Source organism: Pollicipes pollicipes, unplaced genomic scaffold (genome assembly GCF_011947565.3).
Source record: "Pollicipes pollicipes isolate AB1234 unplaced genomic scaffold, Ppol_2.1 Scaffold_4219;HRSCAF=4965_pilon_pilon_pilon, whole genome shotgun sequence".
Lineage (NCBI taxonomy): Eukaryota > Metazoa > Arthropoda > Thecostraca > Pollicipedomorpha > Pollicipedidae > Pollicipes > Pollicipes pollicipes.
Window position 1 is genome coordinate 32249295 of NW_023596448.1, and position 18734 is coordinate 32268028.

Here is an 18734-nt window from a genome sequence, read left to right on the forward strand (position 1 = left end):
CTGATCGGCGCTTCTCTGCTGACGAACCTGTCCTATCTGGCCGTCTTGGACCTCCCAGGGCTCGGCTCCGCTCGCGGAAGTCACCGGAGCACGCCGCTCGAGGGAGAGTGCCGTGTCACGCGGCGAACACGGCAGGGCCGATCCGGGCGACGGTCTGGGCGAGCACCGACGGAGAACACAGCCGAGCTTGCGGCGGTGTGCAGTGGAGGACTTCACCGGCTGGGTAATCTCGTCGGTGCCCAAATGGAATGGGTGGCGAGCTGGGTTGGGTGCAGATTTGAATGGAAGTTGTGGAGATGGTTACGCGCAAGTGAAAGGCGTTTTCTGATCAGTAGCAATGTGCAGTATTTCTTCGAGAAGATCAAACATTTGCTCTTCTGGTATTCATCATAAGCTTTATTAGAGCGGCATTCTACAGGTTGGGACAGAGAAAGCTTTTCTGAGTCGTTTCCATAATGCAGAACTAAAATGATGGATAATTCTGTACGGGTGCCTAGCCGGCCGGCCGACCTAGTTACGAATGGGTCTTGGGGGTATAGGCAGGTCTCCATGGTAGCAGGTGAATTGGGTAAACTCTTACCCATCAAATCCTCCAGTGTGCGGTGCATCGCGTCGAAAGTTGGCGCGCCGTCAGGCTTAGTCAGCTCTGTTTGTGCTTATTTGCCGATATTGTGCTGATAGTGGGCGGTCTTGGGCTACTTGTCACGCCTGCCTTATCGCCGCGCTTTCCCGATAGATGTCGTTGGTATGTTTATTGGCTTAGCAGATTGGCAAGCGCTGCTGTCATTGGTGCCGACACCCCTGACTTTAGTGGAATTGGGCTCATGAAAGCTCTCGGACGCGAAATGGCTGGAGCAAGGTGCAGAGGCATCAGCCTGACTTCTCGGACATTCAGGCACGCCCAGGCGATGCGACAGCCGTAACAGAGCCCGGGAACGCCCACTATCCGGCAAATCAGCACAGAGTCGACTAAGCTCGACGGCGCACCAACTATTGGCACGATGCACTGAACACTGCATACTTTGATTGGCGAGAGTCACTTTACCTAACCCATCTGCTGCTCGTGGAGACGTGCGTACACCCCCCAAGGCGCATTCCTAAGTAGGCCAATCAGCCCGTTACTCACCCGTATAGATTTATCCACCATTTCAGTTTTAGGCGATGTAAACGTTTCACAGCAGTTTACTTCCTGTCCACCACACGACGTAGAATGTAGCCCAAATGTAGCTAATGATGCATAATAGAAGAGCAAATGTTTGCTCTTCTTCAAGAAATCCTGTGTAGTGCTCCTCTTCCATCAAAATGTGTAGCATTTGTTAAAGCATTTCCCGGACATTTCAAAAACGCCTTTCACTTGCGCGTAACCATCTCCACAATTTCCATTCAAATCTGCACCCAACCCAGCTCGCTACCCATTCCATTTGGGCACCGACGAGATTACCCAGCCGGTGAAGTCCTCCACTGCACACCGCCGCCAGCTCGGCTGTGTTCTCCGTCGGTGCTCGCCCAGACCGTCGCCTGGATCGGCCATGCCGTGTTCGCAGCGTGACACGGCACTCTCCCTCGGGCGGCGTGCTCCGGTGACTTCCGCGAGCGGAGCCGAGCCCGGCGAGGTCCAAGACGGCCAGATAGGACAGGTTCGTCAGCAGAGTAGCGCCGATCAGCTGTGCACATCCGCACGCGGCCACCAGTCTCGATGCCACCGCCGCGGAGCTGTGCTCGGTGCGGAAGAGGCGGAGCTGTGCACGGTGCTGGAGAGGTGTGGCTGTGTACGGTGCTGAAGAGGAGGGGCTGTGCACGGTGCTGGAGAGGTGAGGCTGTGCACGGTGCTGAAGAAATGGAGCTGTGCGCGGTGCTGAAGAGGCGGAGCTGTGCACGGTGCTGGAGAGGTGAGGCTGTGCACGGTGCTGAAGAGATGGAGCTGTGCGCGGTGCTGAAGAGATGGAGCTGTGCGCGGTGCTGAAGAGGCGGAGCTGAGCACGGAGGCGACCAGAAGGGAGTTGGCGGGTGCGTCCCCTCACCCTTCCCACCGGCGCCGGCGAAGCCGCAGTGACGTGCCAGTCTGCACCCTTGGGTTAAAGGCGATCGGATGCACTGGCGGCTGCATGGCTCAAGTGCGTAGACGTTCAAACTACTTAACGGTTACCACACACGTGGAAGACTGCACTGATGACATAAGATTATGGCCGACAAGATTCGGTTCGAGTAAGGACCCCCGCCGCGTCACCGCGTCACAGGAACGCCACCGCGTGCAGCAGCCCCGCGAGCGCACGGGAGACGATCGGAACGTGTGGGTGACGCCACGTGCTTCTAATCTCGTCCAGCGGTCTGATGAGATGGCCATGGCTCACGTGGCCGCAAATCACATTTCTTGCTGTGAACATGCACTTCTCTGTTGTGGATGCTGACCCAGGATCTGACGACTGAATCTCAGTCCATGTGTTTCGGCCACTGGGCTACAGCCATTGCTAGCAGGATGCCAGGTCAGACGTTGTGTGCGGCTGGAGTTTCACTGCTGTGGCTGACTCTCGCTCCTCCGGTTGTGGTGTGTCTTCCCCGGCGTTCTGTCAGGGCCTCCTCACAGCCACCCACGTACCCCGGCACTCCGCAGGCCTCCGATGTCTCTACCATCCGCCCTCGAGCTCGGCCAGACTCCGAAGTAGCTCCCACTATCATCGGCAACTCCCCAGACTTCGACACACCTCCTAGAACCCGCTGGGTTCGCCCCAAATCTGCGTCATCGAAGCCCAACCAGATGACTGACCCGGTCCCGAGACTCAAGATCCGCTCGCGTCAGCACATCTCGAACGACGACCGCGGACGGCTGCCGCTCCGCCGCCGGCGCCGGGCACTCCGGGCGGCGCGGCGCACTGTCCGCCAGCGCGCCGGCGGCCCAGGTCAGGGCTGCAGGCTTGGGGCTGTGTCCGTCCACCGACGGGCGACGGCGGCGACGGGCACCCGCCAGCGGGCGGGACCTGCGGGTCCGGACACGGGTGCACGGTTCGTGCCGCCACGGCCGAAGGCGCTGTGGCGGCGCGGAGGATATCGGAGCGGCCGCCACCGTCGGGCGTCCCCGCTTGACTTGCTCCGTGACCTAGCAACGCTGGTGCTCCGTCGTCGAGCGACCCCGTTCGACCTGCCGCCGGACCTGGCCCAGATGGCGCGCCGGGCCGAGGAGGCGCTGGAGCGGCACGTGGCGTGGCGCGTGCTCAAGTACACCACCGAGTACAGCTGGCCGGCGCTGCTGGCCGGCGCCGGCGTCGGTCTGCTCGGCTATCTGCTGCTGCTAGCCGCCCTGCTACGTCTGCTGCGCGGCGGGCGGCGGCCGTGCTGCGCCTGCCGGTCCAGAGATGGCAGCACCGGCGGCAGACGGCCGACGCGCCGCGCTCGGCGGGGCCGACGAGGCGGAGCGAGGCTGTGGGAGCGCGCCGCCCGCCGTAAACAAGTGCCGTTGCCTCAGAGGACCACGAGTGGCGTCACCAGGTCGGCCTGCCGACAGGCGCGCGCTCGCTGGAGACTGCACTGCACACCCTGGGCGCAGGCTGTACGACTGGCAATGAGGCCCGGGTGAGGGTTCGGCTTACACTGAGGAATGCACGCATCACCGCGCCAGGTGACATTAACGAGACAGTCGTGGGCGAATAACGTGTTCTTTGAGATGACGGTCGCTATTAAGTCTGTCGGAGAAGAATGCTTTTCAGGAGTGTAAAAACTCGAGCCTCTGCCTCCTAAGACAATTCCTTAGTATTTAAAGCGCTTCTATGGGAAATGTAATGCGCTCGTGTACAGTGCATGCCCAAATGCCGCCAGCATCCACTATTCAACGCATCACTGAACTTGGTGTGAAGGGGCTTTTATGGATGTGAATGATGCACATCTATGTACAAATGCCGACCCCGTGGTGAAATTTGCGCGAGCGGCAACACCACTTCACAAAGCCGCACGCGACATTTACTTTAGACCGACTATAATAGGATCCATATATCAGTGGCCTACCTTTAATCGCTCCAATAGCTGCTGGTAGACAGACAAGTAATAAAGGAGGAATATTGCGTCTGGTATTTCAATCAACAGCACATCCTCATAAAACGGTGACAATGCCCACATATTGAATCATGCGTGAATTCGTCATGCGGGAGCGAGGGCAGGGGAGTGCGCCGCCCGGGGGAGCAGTGCCGCGTCCTCAGAGGACCATGAGCGGTTCCATCGGGGCGACCTGCCGACAGGCGCGCGCTCGCTGGAGACTGCGCCGCACGTCCTGGGCGCGGACTGCGCGGCTGGCAACGAGGGCAGAATAAGGACTCGGTTTACACTGAGGAACACGCGAAACGCCGCACATGGCGACATCAACGGGGCAGTCGTGAGCAAATAACGTGTTCTCCGAGATGACAGTCGCTATTAGGCATGTCGGGGAATAATACTTCTCAAGAATGTAAAAGAATGCCTAACATTCCTACAAATGCCGACCCCGTGGTGAAATATGCGCGAGCGGCAGCACCACTTCACAAAGCCGCACGCGACCGACTGGTATGATGGTATCCATAATCAATGGCCTGTCTTTACTTGCTCCAATATCTGCTGGTAGACAGACAAGTAATAAAGAACGAAAGGTACATCTGGTATTTCAATAAACAGCACATGTTCATCAATTGTTGAAAATGCCCACATGTTGAATCATACGTGAATTCGTCCATGTTAACAGCCAAGTGGATGACCGCATAACGACACGCTTCAGTACGAAACCATTGCGAGTACACATTTGACGCGATCTATATGAAGTTAGCGCCAAGACGTTGGACAATAATTGTGTCGATGGTAGCACATCCAGCACATGTGTAATGCGCGGTCCATGACGTACCCGGGCCTCACCAGTTCGCGCGCTCGCAGCTACGCACGCTATCATTACCCGTGATGTAAACATCGTGTAACAAGACGGCGGCGCGGAGCCCAGAATCGTGTAAATCACAGCGTGCATCACGTGACATCACTCGAAATCACTGCCAGATGACTGCCCAGCGTCCGTCTCCCTCCGTCGAGCCGCGCCCCCAGCACTCCCTCTGCGCCGGCTCGAGCCTCCGTGTCTCCCCCCACCGGCACTCCTGCCGCTCCCCAGACTCGAGCCTCTGCCGCTCCTCCCACCGGCACCCCTGCCGCTCCCCCGACTCGAGCCTCTGCCGCTCCTCCCACCGGCACCCCTGCCGTTCCCCCGACTCGAGCCTCTGCCGCTCCTCCCACCAGCACCCCTGCTGTTCCTCCGACTCAAGCCTCTGCCGCTCCTCCCACCGGCACTCCTGTCGTTCCCCCGACTCGCGAACCGACCGCTCCCCGGATTTGCACCTCTGCTACTCCGCTGACCGACCCGCCGGCCGGCCGGCTGCGGCGTCGGCTCGCCATCCCTGGCCGCCGCATCCTCGTCCTCCTTTTCCTCCGACGGCGCGGCAGATCTCTTGGCAGCCCGGCCGCCGGACATCGTCGGCTTGCGCTTGGCTCCGGCGGCGCGGCGCGCGCCAACCCCCCTCACGTAGCACACTTCGGCGGCGGCGCCGTGCTCGAGTAGGTACTGCAACCGCAGCATCTGCTTGGTGGAGAGCTGGTCGCCGGGGCCCTTGACCTCGACGATGCGCGCCGTGCCATCGGCCGGGCTCCAGAGCACCAGGTCGGGGAAGCCGCTGCACGTAAACCTGTCGGCCGCAGACGGCGCAGCGGTGAAGCGGCCGCGTCGCTCTGACCCGCGCGCGGCCGGTGGACCGACGCTGGCAGCGACTGGCGGTCGGCCCAGGCGTACACCGCCTGCCGGTCAGAACAGGGACAACACACATGCGTACTGCGGGATAACGACAGCGCACAGATGTCCAACGTTGTGAGGGCCCGGAGCGTTTCAATGCTGCAAACAGCCGGCCAATAGCTCCTCTTATATCTAAAGAACGAAGGGTGTCAGCACGTTTCTAATATTGGAAAACAGATCGGTTTGATGGGGGAGGCGGGGGGGGGGGGGCTGACCTGAAATCTGGCGAGGATAACTGGACCTGAAAATGTCACTTTAAATCTGAAGAACGTGAAAGAGGAGCAGTCTTTGGAGAAATTTGTGAGCAGGGGGGGGGGGGGCTGGCACAAAAACCCACTTTGCAAGCTAGAAGAGACATGCCCTCCCCCAATGGTTACACCCTAGTATAGAGTCAATCATGCATAAATAACCGAAGCGCAGCATCAGCCGTCACGCGAAGAGAAATGTCAACCGGAGTATCATAAATGCACTGCGATGTTCCAATAATCAGGCAAGAGCAGGTCCGAGGCACTTTTCGGAAAGCTCTTGTACAAGATGGCCCATAGCATAACACGAAAATTTGAACCGATCGAAAGAAGCCATAACGCTCACCACGAACAGAAATGCGCAGCGCACGCCACTAATCAAACTGTGGTTAGTTATTGTAGGGCGTTCGTTACAGTGGGCTGTCAATTATCTTGGGTTTTAACGTAGACTACAATAGCACACCTTGCGTGACGGTTACGTTGAACGCCAACAACTGAAAGCTAAGCACCGGTGTGCGGATAATTACAAATATAATCTGTCACGTTGCGTTGATCACGATTACGGGACGAGTCACTTTTTCAAATCAACGTGAACTGTCCCCAGCATACAACAAAAGTGCCGGTCTTTGTCTTCTGCAACAGAACAAGTTCCGACAGCTGCGATTTGTGCCTGGCAAAGGCTGCAACACCTGTTTCTTGGACAGATTTACCTTTATCAGTTCCCCCCGGCCGCCGCCACACATTCCCCAAACAGCGTTGATTAGACTTACCCACGCAACGAGATTAAAGAGAAAGATCACTGAAGAGGACCACTGAGCATCGAGCGGCTCAGCGCCAATCGATGCGATTATGGTGGCAAAATCAACAGCACAAGTTCCTCCGAGCAAGTGGAAAGAACCAGTGACCAGCATGAGGGACCCTTGAGTGACGTAGTGTTCCCTGCATATGGTGTCCAACAAAAACGTATAGAGCCTTTTGGGCAAAGTATGGGCGCCATATGACCAAGGTAGTCGGTGCTCCCCAAACCCAAATTATCATCATCATCATCGGGCAAATGAGAAGAACACGTGGACGACACCTCAAGAGTGCCCATGAGTGGATCAAGAGTGCCCAGTCACGTGTGCTCAAGAGTGGATCAAGAGTGCCCAGTCACGTCAGCAGACGCTGCCCCAACAGCAGCGTAGGGCCTTACGAGAAAAACGCAGAGATTAAGGGCAACGTGGAAGGCTTTTAGCGGTCAGACAGACCCGGCGAGTAGACATATGGGGCCGGGGCAGCAGCGTAACGCCCCTGGGCAGCGCAATGAGTTTGTCTGCTCACGGGCTTCGCTTTCGCTTGTGACTTCTGGGTCTTCTGGAGATTCAAACACGTTCTATTTTCTGGGTTTTGTATTTGAAAACTGCGTTATTCCGTTCGCCTGCTTATGGGGTCCTTCATGGCCTATGGGTTAACTCGGGGCACAAGGGGCAGCACGGTTCTGGATCCCCCCTCCCCCCTCCCCTTTGGATCCGTCATTAGCCCGAGCAGTTTGATGCATGGGGCCCGGACAAGAACAAAGGGCCATCCATTAAAATAAGAAGCACCCAAGGTAGTAGGTCTTGCTAAGTATGAGCTAAAATGCTAAATTGCTGCCAAGTGAAGAAGCGACAAGGAGATCCCGTGTCTGCATGATCGCCGTTCATCTACATGCGTATGAGCGCGTCGTTTCGGAAGATATGTAAAATCTGGCACTTGAACTGACCTAGCAGGTCAGCTGGGCAAGACATATCAATGAAAATAATATCAAATGAAGGCTGAATAACTAATATGAACGATGGTAGTACCGGTATATCCATAGAGGAAGTGTCTAGCTATTTAGACGGAGACTTGCCCGACTCTATTTACATTTTTTTTTAAAGAAAAGCTAAAATTTTGAGCTGGTTGCTCGACATCTAGAAGTGCTAATGCCGAAGTTTTTGGCTTTGCCAGTGTCGAAACGTAGGGTTTCAGGAGGAATGAAATGGCGGAAAAAGTAACCACCACCCACGAATTTCCACGCTCTTTGCAAAATGGGCTCATTCCCATTGTTAATGGATCAGCTAGTAACCAACCCACTTTCCGACACAGATTGTTATCCGTTCAAACAAGTTGAAAAGCGACTGTTTAAACATCTTTAAGATGTCGTCATTTGCTTATTCGCTGTTTTAGCCTGTCGTCTCTCTGTTATTACAGCATTGGTAACACAAGACATTTTTACAATGCTTTTTGTGAATTTTTGTTCTGACTTCAATTGGACTTGCCTCCCCCCCCCGCCCAATCCCCTTGACGGCCCAACCCGCTCGGTGCTATTAATTCGTTCAAAGCATCGCTGGTTAAGCTGGCTTCAGCCAGTGACATGGTTGCTTCTGACACAAAACGCCCACCTTCTTATTGGTTTACTGGTGCACCCCTAGGAGTTTTGGGCCGGCCACGACCCAGATGATCTGCAGTCACGCCCTGCTCGTGAGACTGCGCTGTCTACCCACACCCTCATCGCTCCCTTGTAACGCTTTGGTTATGCCACATCAGACCCCACCTCCACCTCTTTGCGTAGTGTCGCGTGCGGACGACCACCGGGAACTCTGCGGATCCTTGAGGCAGCTCCCCAGCGCGAGTCGAGAAGGTGTCAGCGTCCTCCGGCGCCATCTTGGATAGTTCCGTCTTTTGGCACGCGCCCGAACGGCCAGTTGAACACGCTTCGCTCTGGTGGAGGTCTTTTCAGCCCCCTCAGATCTCAGAAAGTAAGAAACCTGGAGACACCAAACTCACAGGGTGCATTGTTCTGTACGTGAACTCACTTGGGTCAAAATTATTAGTTCTTAGTTTATGACATTCAGATCAAATACGGTTAAATAAAGTCAGACTCTAGATTGGTGTCCAAAATGCGCTAAACCTCAACATGCAACCACCGTGAACCTAGATACCTGTTCTAGGCAAAAGGTCGCATGTGCTCGTTCAAGTTTAGTGACCTTGTTTGTCCCTTCGAAGGTCAAGGTGACCAAAATCATACAAGACTATTTTGATTGTTGCGTTTGAATAAGCGTCAAGGAATACGCTGGCAGTATGTTTTAAAAGCAATATCTTACCTCGGTTATTTCATGTCAGTGACCTTTTCTTACGTCAAAGAAGTTTATGGACGATGCAAAATGCAGTTCCTCACATTAACCAATTGTAAATGAGCACCAGAAACCTCATACAGCAAGTTCTAGAGTCATAAAACGTGGAGATCTCGGCCTTGGACTGGCCTTCATACCTCACTCTAGTTCAATGGAATTTGTCACTTCATTTGTTGTGTTGCCTAAGGAACTGTCTCAGAGATGCATGCCTTCAGTTAACACTCCGTTGTTAAATTAAACTGAATGCTTCCCCAGGCATTGTCCTCACTGAATTCATGCCTGAATTTGACCTGCTTTAGGTCAGCGACCTTACAAGATGTGTCCATATCTTTAACACCAAACGATCGGCTATGCAGTTGTCTACGGCTGTGCGGGGTTTGGCGCATGACTATTCTGAAGATCATTCGTTGCAGCTCACAGTCCTGCTCTTCTTAAGACCTAAACGCTTCTAGTTTCTGAGCTAGACGCCCGCGAATATGTTCAAACGATTTCGTTCAGGCTATTTTAAGGTCATTCAGGCATGCACGACGCCATAGCAGCGTCTTTCAAACCCTGTTGTCCCACAGGCTGTGCTCAAGGCCAGAAAGAATATTATCGTCCAGCCGTTCAGATCTACCGTTCGTGCACGCATTTTCCAGAAAAAGTCGTCGGTTGTCTCCCAAAAAGTGTTCAGCAAGCTGTGCAAGCTTCAATCGTAAATCACGTTTGGCGCTACGCAACAAAGTAAGTCGGACATGGCTTCTTCACATGCTACTTCTGTCGTCGGCTTATTCGGCTCAGGAAACACTATCCGCCGTGCTGCCACCTCTCGACGAGTTTGAAGTACTACAAGTTTGTGGTAATTCGAACGGCTAGTTTGGCGGTACATCAACTCAAGCAAACATTCCATGACGCAGACAAATGATTTCCCAAGAGAGCAAACAAGCGATGGTATATTGCGAAGAAAATCTACTACATGAAGAAACTGTGTTTTATGGATCAGTCTTTTCCACTTGAGAGCACAACAATAGTTAAAAGTGAATTCCTTTCATCAGATTTGATGTTTGCTTCAATGTGTTCCATGTCGAACACTCTATTTAAAGTGCAATCGTAATTTTGTTTTTACCTAACAATCTCAATCTTATTTCAATAACGAATCGTGACGATCTCATTCACAATCTAGTCGTGTGCTTTCCCAGGAGCATAATGCGCGAAAACGTTCATTGATGCAATATCAGAGCGGAGTTTGGGCAGGATAAATAAACAGGTGAATAGCAAGGGACGGGTGGATAAGCTCTTGTGAAGGGGCACATAAATACCCACGCAAGAGTATCGATAAATATCGCGCCTCGAAAACGGAACTAACAAATCGAAGGATAGAAGAGCTGTCAGTAGTATTCTGGCACAAATACAACTGATGGCTGCACCGCAATGCTGAAAGCCTTGGAGTGCCCCATTTTCACAGTTGTGTTTTGCTGGTACGTCTTTGTTAAATGATCTGCCTCGGCAAGGAGCTATAAAGCCAACTTACTCTGCAATACAACACAGTCTCTCCATCCCAATTGCTGATTCCGGAAGACATGCGACCAGCCGACTATTCTGAACTCTTCATCGCCCAACGTAGACAAGCAATAGCATTGCTAATGGTCATGTTTCCTGTCCGCATATATAATTGATCATTATTGTGGTCATGACAGTCACCATCAGAAAAAATCGTTGACCACTACACAGTTGATAACAGTTTGTTCTCGAGCCTCACCTACTTGGTCACTGACATCGCAATTTTCCAAATCTCACCCTGCAGCACAGAGACCCTGATGTCAGCAGCCCGCAGATGATGAAGCACTAGCGGAGCTTCATGGAGGAGCACAAGAGGACCTTCCGAGCGGCTGACGTATTCGTATTCCACAGCTTAAGCACTGCTCTCAATGCTGCGTTTCGCATTGCCATGGGGCTGATCGGACGTCTCTGTCTGTAAGTCTCTGTGCAGAGGCTCATGAGCCACTATGAGAGGGACACGGGAACTGTTAAGCACGCGCTATGTTTGCAAGCGGCAGCAACTTTACTCGCATACCACATATGACGCAGTCTTCTCTAGGCCCTTGGTGCCATTCTTCCGTGGTGAGACCATGCGAAGTATACCGTTCCTTTCTGCGATAGGATTGGGAGTTTATTTGATGCGAGCGGTGTACGCCACTGAAGCGTGACAATGGAGTCCTTCCCATTTTCGCCTTGGCATTTAGTCACGTCAATAGAAAACACGTCACTGTCTGAAGTGGAGAAAGGTTGTGCCTGCCCAGCCATATTTCAGATATAACATTTGGAACGTGTGCCATTTTGTAGCAGACATACTTTGGTATACGCGGATGGCTCCAAGCTAACTGGCGGTGACCGTTGTGCGCTTGTGAGTGACTCTCGTTCCGCTCTTCGCGCTGCCCGCATGTGCGTCGGATTTTATACCCGAGTTGATTGTCATCTCGAAAGCACTGTGTTTTATCGAGGATGGAAACGAGAACTTACATCTCATCCTATCGGACTTTTTAAGCAGCCTGTTGGCTCTGAAGCATTTTAACCGACATGCCCTGTTAGAAAGCATATCTTAATTCAGCTGAGCGTCCTTGACGGCGGATTAAATGGTTGTGTTCAATCCGTGAACGACGATTGTCTGCATTATTGTGGACGACGTGATTGACCGCTAAGTTGCCGTGATGTGTAGGGCGACGACTCATGTGTGATTTAGACAGGCACGCCTTTCGCCTTTCTGAGGTCCAAATGCTTTTCCGCAAGATATTCTCGACGCTAAGAAAATAACGTCTCATTATGGGCGCAAAATGACGATACTAATCGGACTGCCCAAAGAAATGTCAATCATCAACAACGGGTCTCAGCCGATCCATTTACTTTGGTTGGTTCCTTTTGATATACCCGCCTTTCCCAGCTGTTACAAAAATTCAGTTTCACATCGGCTTCAAATGGGAAGTTGTTACCGATCATGGAAACAATTTGGGAATCCACCAAATGCTTAAGAAACTGTTTAATGTTTGCATCGGTTACGCAAATGTAGGAGGACGAAATCCAGGCAGAAACCAGGACTTAGTGGTCAGTTAGGTCAACTGTCGGCTCAGGTTTTTAACTGGTGTAAAAAAGTCACACCCCTGCCGAGCGCTAAAACTTTATAGGTATTTTCTCATAGAACATTAAGAGTTCATTCAGTTTTTCATACTGTTAAAATTATGCTATTTTAAATAAAAATCTAGAACTAAGCGAGGCATTGAAAACAATGTCACATCGCACAGGCTCGGCGATCCAGTCAGTGCCATTGATTGCAAGCCGCACAAAAGCGTTTGTTATTTACAATCTTCTGAGCACAAGAAACGAGAGCTGACGTCTTGTTTTTCTTGATGAAACCAGACCTACGCGGTTAGATCACAGCTTTCTGGACAGTTTCGAGTGCGTGCGGAACACGTGACATGTACTCTCTGGAGAGCGTTTATTTCACGCGCGCACTGACCGGCCTCGTAGGGCTTCCGGGAGTGTTGTGGTTTAGTTGCGCGTCTGGAAAAGCAGAGGAACGCGGTTCGACTCGGGCGCGGTGCCTGCCCTCACTGCCAGGGTGAGAGGCAAGCGTCGTTATATAGCCGCAGCAGCTGAGTGCATCGTAAACCCCGATGGCGCATGAAAGACCTCGCAAAAATCACTCGACCCAGAAGAGGGGAAGCGTGTCATCTACCACACTCAGTACTATTTCTGGAGGCATAAGAGTTAGAGTAACACAACTCACAGGGTAAGTGGGCACTAAAAGAAGCCATGGGATGTAAAGAAGCGGGTGAATATCATTCAGGTCAACTGAGGTCAGACACATCGCCTTTCTGACCGGGCAGCCGGCCACCAGCTACACTGATTACCTCGGGAAACACATTGGGGTAACGATGCTTACGTGATAGGTGAGGGCCGTGTAGAACTATGCCCGCTAGAAACACGTGACCCCAGGTCAATATTTCAATGTCAACCGCGATGCATGACCCTGCCGAGTTGCCGAAATCCGCCGAAATCCTTCAAGCCGAGTAAATCAATGTCACAAATAAATGTGTTGTGCACAAATGCATGATCCAAAATGCATGACCAAAGTGCAAATGATGTCAGGCAAATGAAAAATGTATAATTTAAAACATCCACCACATGCAAATGACGTCACAAACGCCGTCCCGGTCCCGGTCCCGGCGGTCGTGCGATGTAGCTCGATGCTCTTTAAGTTGTGTGCTCTGCTGACCTGTTAATTTGATAGCAGTCGGGCTGTTTGTTGTTTGTTTGTTTTTTTTTTGTTTTTTGCTTCAATGGACGTGACAGGAGTTTATTGACGGGAAGAAACATCCCGGTGTGGGTAGAGCCACTCGATTCGGAGGCATTCACGGAATACTGGAGGGACGGGTGGATACCCCCTTCCAGTGCGCGTGATGAAAGTGTCGGACAGACGACCGGCCTTGCCCCGTACGTTATTTGTACAGACTTTCCAAATGTTTCGTCATAAATCCGATGAGTCAGGGACCACATTGCATTCATTGGCATACAAGGCAAGAGACTTGGTGAGAAATACCGTTTCATTATATCAAAGTCACTTATTTTGCCTATTTGCCAAGCGTCTTCGTCCGCCTTGTTCCGCCAGAAACGTACGACGTGCGAGGACTAACACGATAGATCGAGGCACCGGTCCGAACAATCGCTCCATCCGTGGCGAAAGCTCATCGCAAGTATCCCGTGGAAATTATGCTGAATGGTATTTCTCTTACGCCCTTTTCTCGTTTCATTCGACATTATAAATTGGAACGTGTGTATGCAGAGCTATGAACTGGGCAATGAACAGTGGACGTGACTCACGCCCGGCGGTAACGGCTGTCTCAAGTGCAGGCCACTAGGCAGCAGATTAGAGGCTTCTTGTGTATCTAAGCAAATACCTCAGTCTCTACAGATTGTGGATGACTGTAGTTTATACTCTTATCACTGACATGAATCATATCCTGGCTAGCTAACTCGCCACTTATTACAACAGTAGATAATTCGTATCGGATTTTCGATTGGAATCCCGTTCCGAATGACGGTGACGACACATAGCTTTGTAAGGCCTATCTCTGGGTTTCCTATCCAGTTTGAGGGCGCACACACACACACACACACACACACACACACACACACACACACACACACACACACACACACACACACACACACACACACACACACACACACACACACACACACACACACCACACACACACACACACACACACACACACACACACACACACACACCACACACACACACACACACACACACACACACACACACACACACACACACACACACACACACACACACACACACACACACACACACACACACACACACACACACACACACACACACACACACACACACACACACACACACACACACACACACACACACACACACACACACACACACACACACACACACACACACACACACACACACACACACACACACACACACACACACCGCAGGCTTCCGTCCCTCCCCCAGCGATATTTAAAATGTGATATTTTCATTGTTCGGCCTCCCCTCCCCACTCTCAGCAATTTTAAAGATCTCAGGTCTCAGAGTACCCTTTGACAAAATAAGGATCGATTTAATCAATTTAGATAATACACTTCTACCACTCGTTTTAAGACAGGCATGTTTCCGAAATACCATCGTATCTACATCTCCATCCTCCTGTTTTTTTCTCCGACGAATAGGGCCGTTACTACTGTCTTATCTATCAACACAATTTTGCAATGAGAGAGGGAACTCCCGTGGTCGGCCGTCCCTATTTTCCAAAATGGGACACTATGCTCAGGTCATGTTGCCCCGTCTGATTCTAGTTTTAACCCTCCAGTCTTTATTCGTCCCACGTCTCCAATCTCAAAAATTGCTTTACACCCGTGCCCTTGCTATTCGGATCAATGGTTATTCACTCCCCGGATCGGCGTCGAAATCATCAGCCAAAGCCACCCTCGTGCGTAAAACACCGGATGCGTAGAAACCAAAAATCCGATATTTGCGGGATGTCTCCAGTTATATGTTCTGTTAGTTTGTTTTCAGCTGTTGACTTGTTTGAAGAAAAAAAAAACACTTGAAAAATTGCTGCTTTTGAATAGGACATTTGAATATGATAGACTTTGTTTTCTCCATTTTTCGTCGATGACGTTTGTCAGTCCTGTTCGCCGGCAAAGTTGCGCCAACCACTTAACATCAAAGATTAAGATGTAATCCAGCGAGAACGTTTTTCAACAACCCTAGGATTAAGGTATTTCCTGGCCAGGCGAAACGCAGTGTTATCTGTCAACTATCATCGCGCGACACTATCAAAATCCTATTTATCATCGTGACAAGGACCCGTTGTTTGCACTGACTCAACGTACCGCTGGCAAGCAATTTGACAGGAGACGCACCGCGTTGCGCTGTCACTTGACGTGCATCATGACGGTGAGATGACAAGACGGTCAGACGTCATGCAGAAGTCTGCACCCCACCTGACGTGATATGGTAGTTGTACAAGCAGGAAAGGCACTGAACTCGTAGTGCTTCGGCGCTATGATTTTGGGGTTTCATGCTAAAAATAACCGACCTTCAGCTTAGCAGAAGCCTTTGGTCAGGCGATGTATTGAAGTATTTAAGTATTCGTGATGTTTTGAAGACCCGACCTTCGGGAGCTTAGCTCATGGTGAGATTTCTTCGAAAAGATCGATCAGCACCAACCCACTATGTCTTGCCGCTCTGCAGCACACCGCACAACATTTGATTACTCCATTCCTCGATACCATTTTGTGTGATGCATCCAGGTGGAAGACATGCCACCGAACTGTGCTTTGAGCTATCCACTCCCGAAATGTACACATAGCCCGTCAGATAGCTCAATCGATTGGAGCGCCTCTCTTCCGATTCACCCACCAGTGGCGCGGTGGGCTGAGTCGTTCCAGGTGCCCGCTGTTGGTCACCGACCGGAATAGCTCACGGCCGGTGGCAGCGGACACCCCACGGTCAGGTGACGTTATCGGACTGGGTGGGCGGTGCCGAGCATTGCGGCACGCTAAGCTTTCGCCGCTAAATAATCCCGTGGACTCGAAATTTTATGATCGGAAGTGGCGTCGGCTCATGCGGCAAGCATTCCTTCTTGTGGGCCCTCGCCCAAAAGTGGATTTCATCATAAGGCTCCGACCAAATAATTGTTTTTAGGTAATGGCCTGCCTCCACCGTAATCCACCACAATTTGTCACAACCAGGCTTATGAGGAAGAAGTCTGTATGTCCCGGAGAGTGGTGTGTATATCATATGATCCTCAGCGCACGTGGTCTTGAATTTCAACAAAAGACCTTAATTTCAGAAAATCTATCGACAACATCTTAAACCAAAAATATCCCAGATCTTGCAGGACTTTTCAACATTTTTTAAAGATTTCAGATCCCAGAACATCTTTCGGCAAAATTTCTAGAAAAAAGATCCAGGGCGCCAAAATGCACATTCCGCTTTCATACTTGTGTTCAACAAAGTTCAGCCGATACAAATGAATGTAATCTTGCCACACGGTAATCGAGTCGGCAGGTAACAATGCATCGTCGTCACCACAAAGATAGCAGCGGTCGCGGCAATCAGCATATAAGGAGCCCGCCCCGGTCGGGACAGCGCACCACTGTTCCTGCACGCGACCTCACTCGACCACGTCAGGCGCTCGGCAACCATGAAGGTCCTCTGGTGCCTCATCATCTGCTGCCTGCTGGCACCAGAGGCTCTGTGCTGGAGGAAGAAGTTTGGAAAATTCCCAAGTAAGTGCAACATGGGTGAGACTGGAGATCCAACATCGCTTGGCCGTGCAGTTTCCAACGAATTGTGACCACGCTAATGATCAGCTGCAAATGTCGACAGCGGATATGACCATCAGCAGTATTATGATTATGCCTCCGTTGGGCCATGAAAAGCTCAAAATGGCCAATGGTTGCATTTGTTCCGCAATGATCAAACGACCTACCTCCACATCGAGGTGCTTTTTTGTGTCGCAGTGTAAAATGGACTAAAAACCAGTCGCCGCATCAAATCATTTTACAAATACAGATCAGCATAGCACAAGTGTGTGAGTCATGCACTCAAAAGCTTGCTATGGCTCTGGCTATGCTGACATGCGTGCCTCCGCGTCGTGCATTCGTATGCATATGCTCTCAATATGGGATCAAAAGCTTTTCAAATCATGTCATTTTGACCAAGTTAATTGTAATTGCTGTTTCCGTAGGGAAGCGGCGTCCAGCTGTCGAGCTCGGACCTAAGACCCCAAGCGGCTCAAACAGCGTCCACAATGTAGGCAAGAAAGTACTTTCCGTACTAGGAAGGGTTGGAGATACGGCAGCGAATGCGGCTATCAGTGCCGCTGTTGGCAATGTCGTGTCAAAACAAGTCGATAAAGCTCTCTCGGTGGGACAAGAACCAGGGATTCAGGTCAGTAGACCCGCCGAGCCACCGGCGAAGCACGTCGAGCTACCGGCAGGTCAGGCCAGGTCACCGGCAAATCAGGCCCGATCACCGGCAGGTCAGGCCGGGTCACCAACTGATCACGCAGGTTTACCAGAACACAGAACTGAGAAGCGCGGAGGATCGAAGCGCCACCGTCACTTCGCCAGCGGAAACTCAACTGGACTCTGGAGAAGCGCAACGAACAGGTCGTCGTCGGCGGGCCATACAGTGGCGCCCGCTGTGGCGTGCATCGTGTCTGCTCTGGCCCTGCTCTGGGGCACGGGGCGACGCTGCCGGGTGTGACCCAAAGGGCAAATGGTTGTCAGAGGCAGCGTGAGGTTCAGCCGCCCTCTGCGATGTGTCAGAGACATGATCGTGTGCGATGGGATGGAAAAAAGTGTTATGTTAAAAAAGTGAAGCCAAAAGTTGTGGGAAATGCTGAGGCTCGTCACGCTCGACATGTGCATTCTTCTGTACAATAAGTGCTCTTGCATTTATATGTTGCATACTTGCCCAGCACTGCTACGCTGGGTTATATCATGAATCGATGTTTGCAATTTGTATTCACATGCTTGTACCGATAAGCCCAAGCACGTTTTCGTCGTGGCAAAACTCGTGTGTCTGTCAAGGATTGACTGTGATGAGAAATGAGACATTCTGCCATCGATGGTGGTTGCAATAAACCTCTTATGCTTAGCGGCCTATTGGGATCCATCAATATGGTGACTTCCATTCATGTTCTTGCATGCCTATATGCGTCTCGTCACAACAGCTTGTAAGTCCGTGGTTCGCTGTTCACCTGTTCATTTGTCCTACTCATTTTTCGCTCTGCACAATCAAACTTTCATGGAAAATTTACGATTGTCAAAAAAAGCAAGAGCAAGTTTGTGAACACGCACCCGGGTGGCCGGTGAGATTCTCTTCGTTTAGGCGGGAGTAAATTTGACCTGCTTGAGATCTTAAACGTTAAGAGAGCTAGAGATACCAAATTCACAGGGCGTATTGTCTGTTATATAAACTCACTTGGGTCAAAATTTGAGATTCCTTGATCATGACTTTTGGGTCAAACA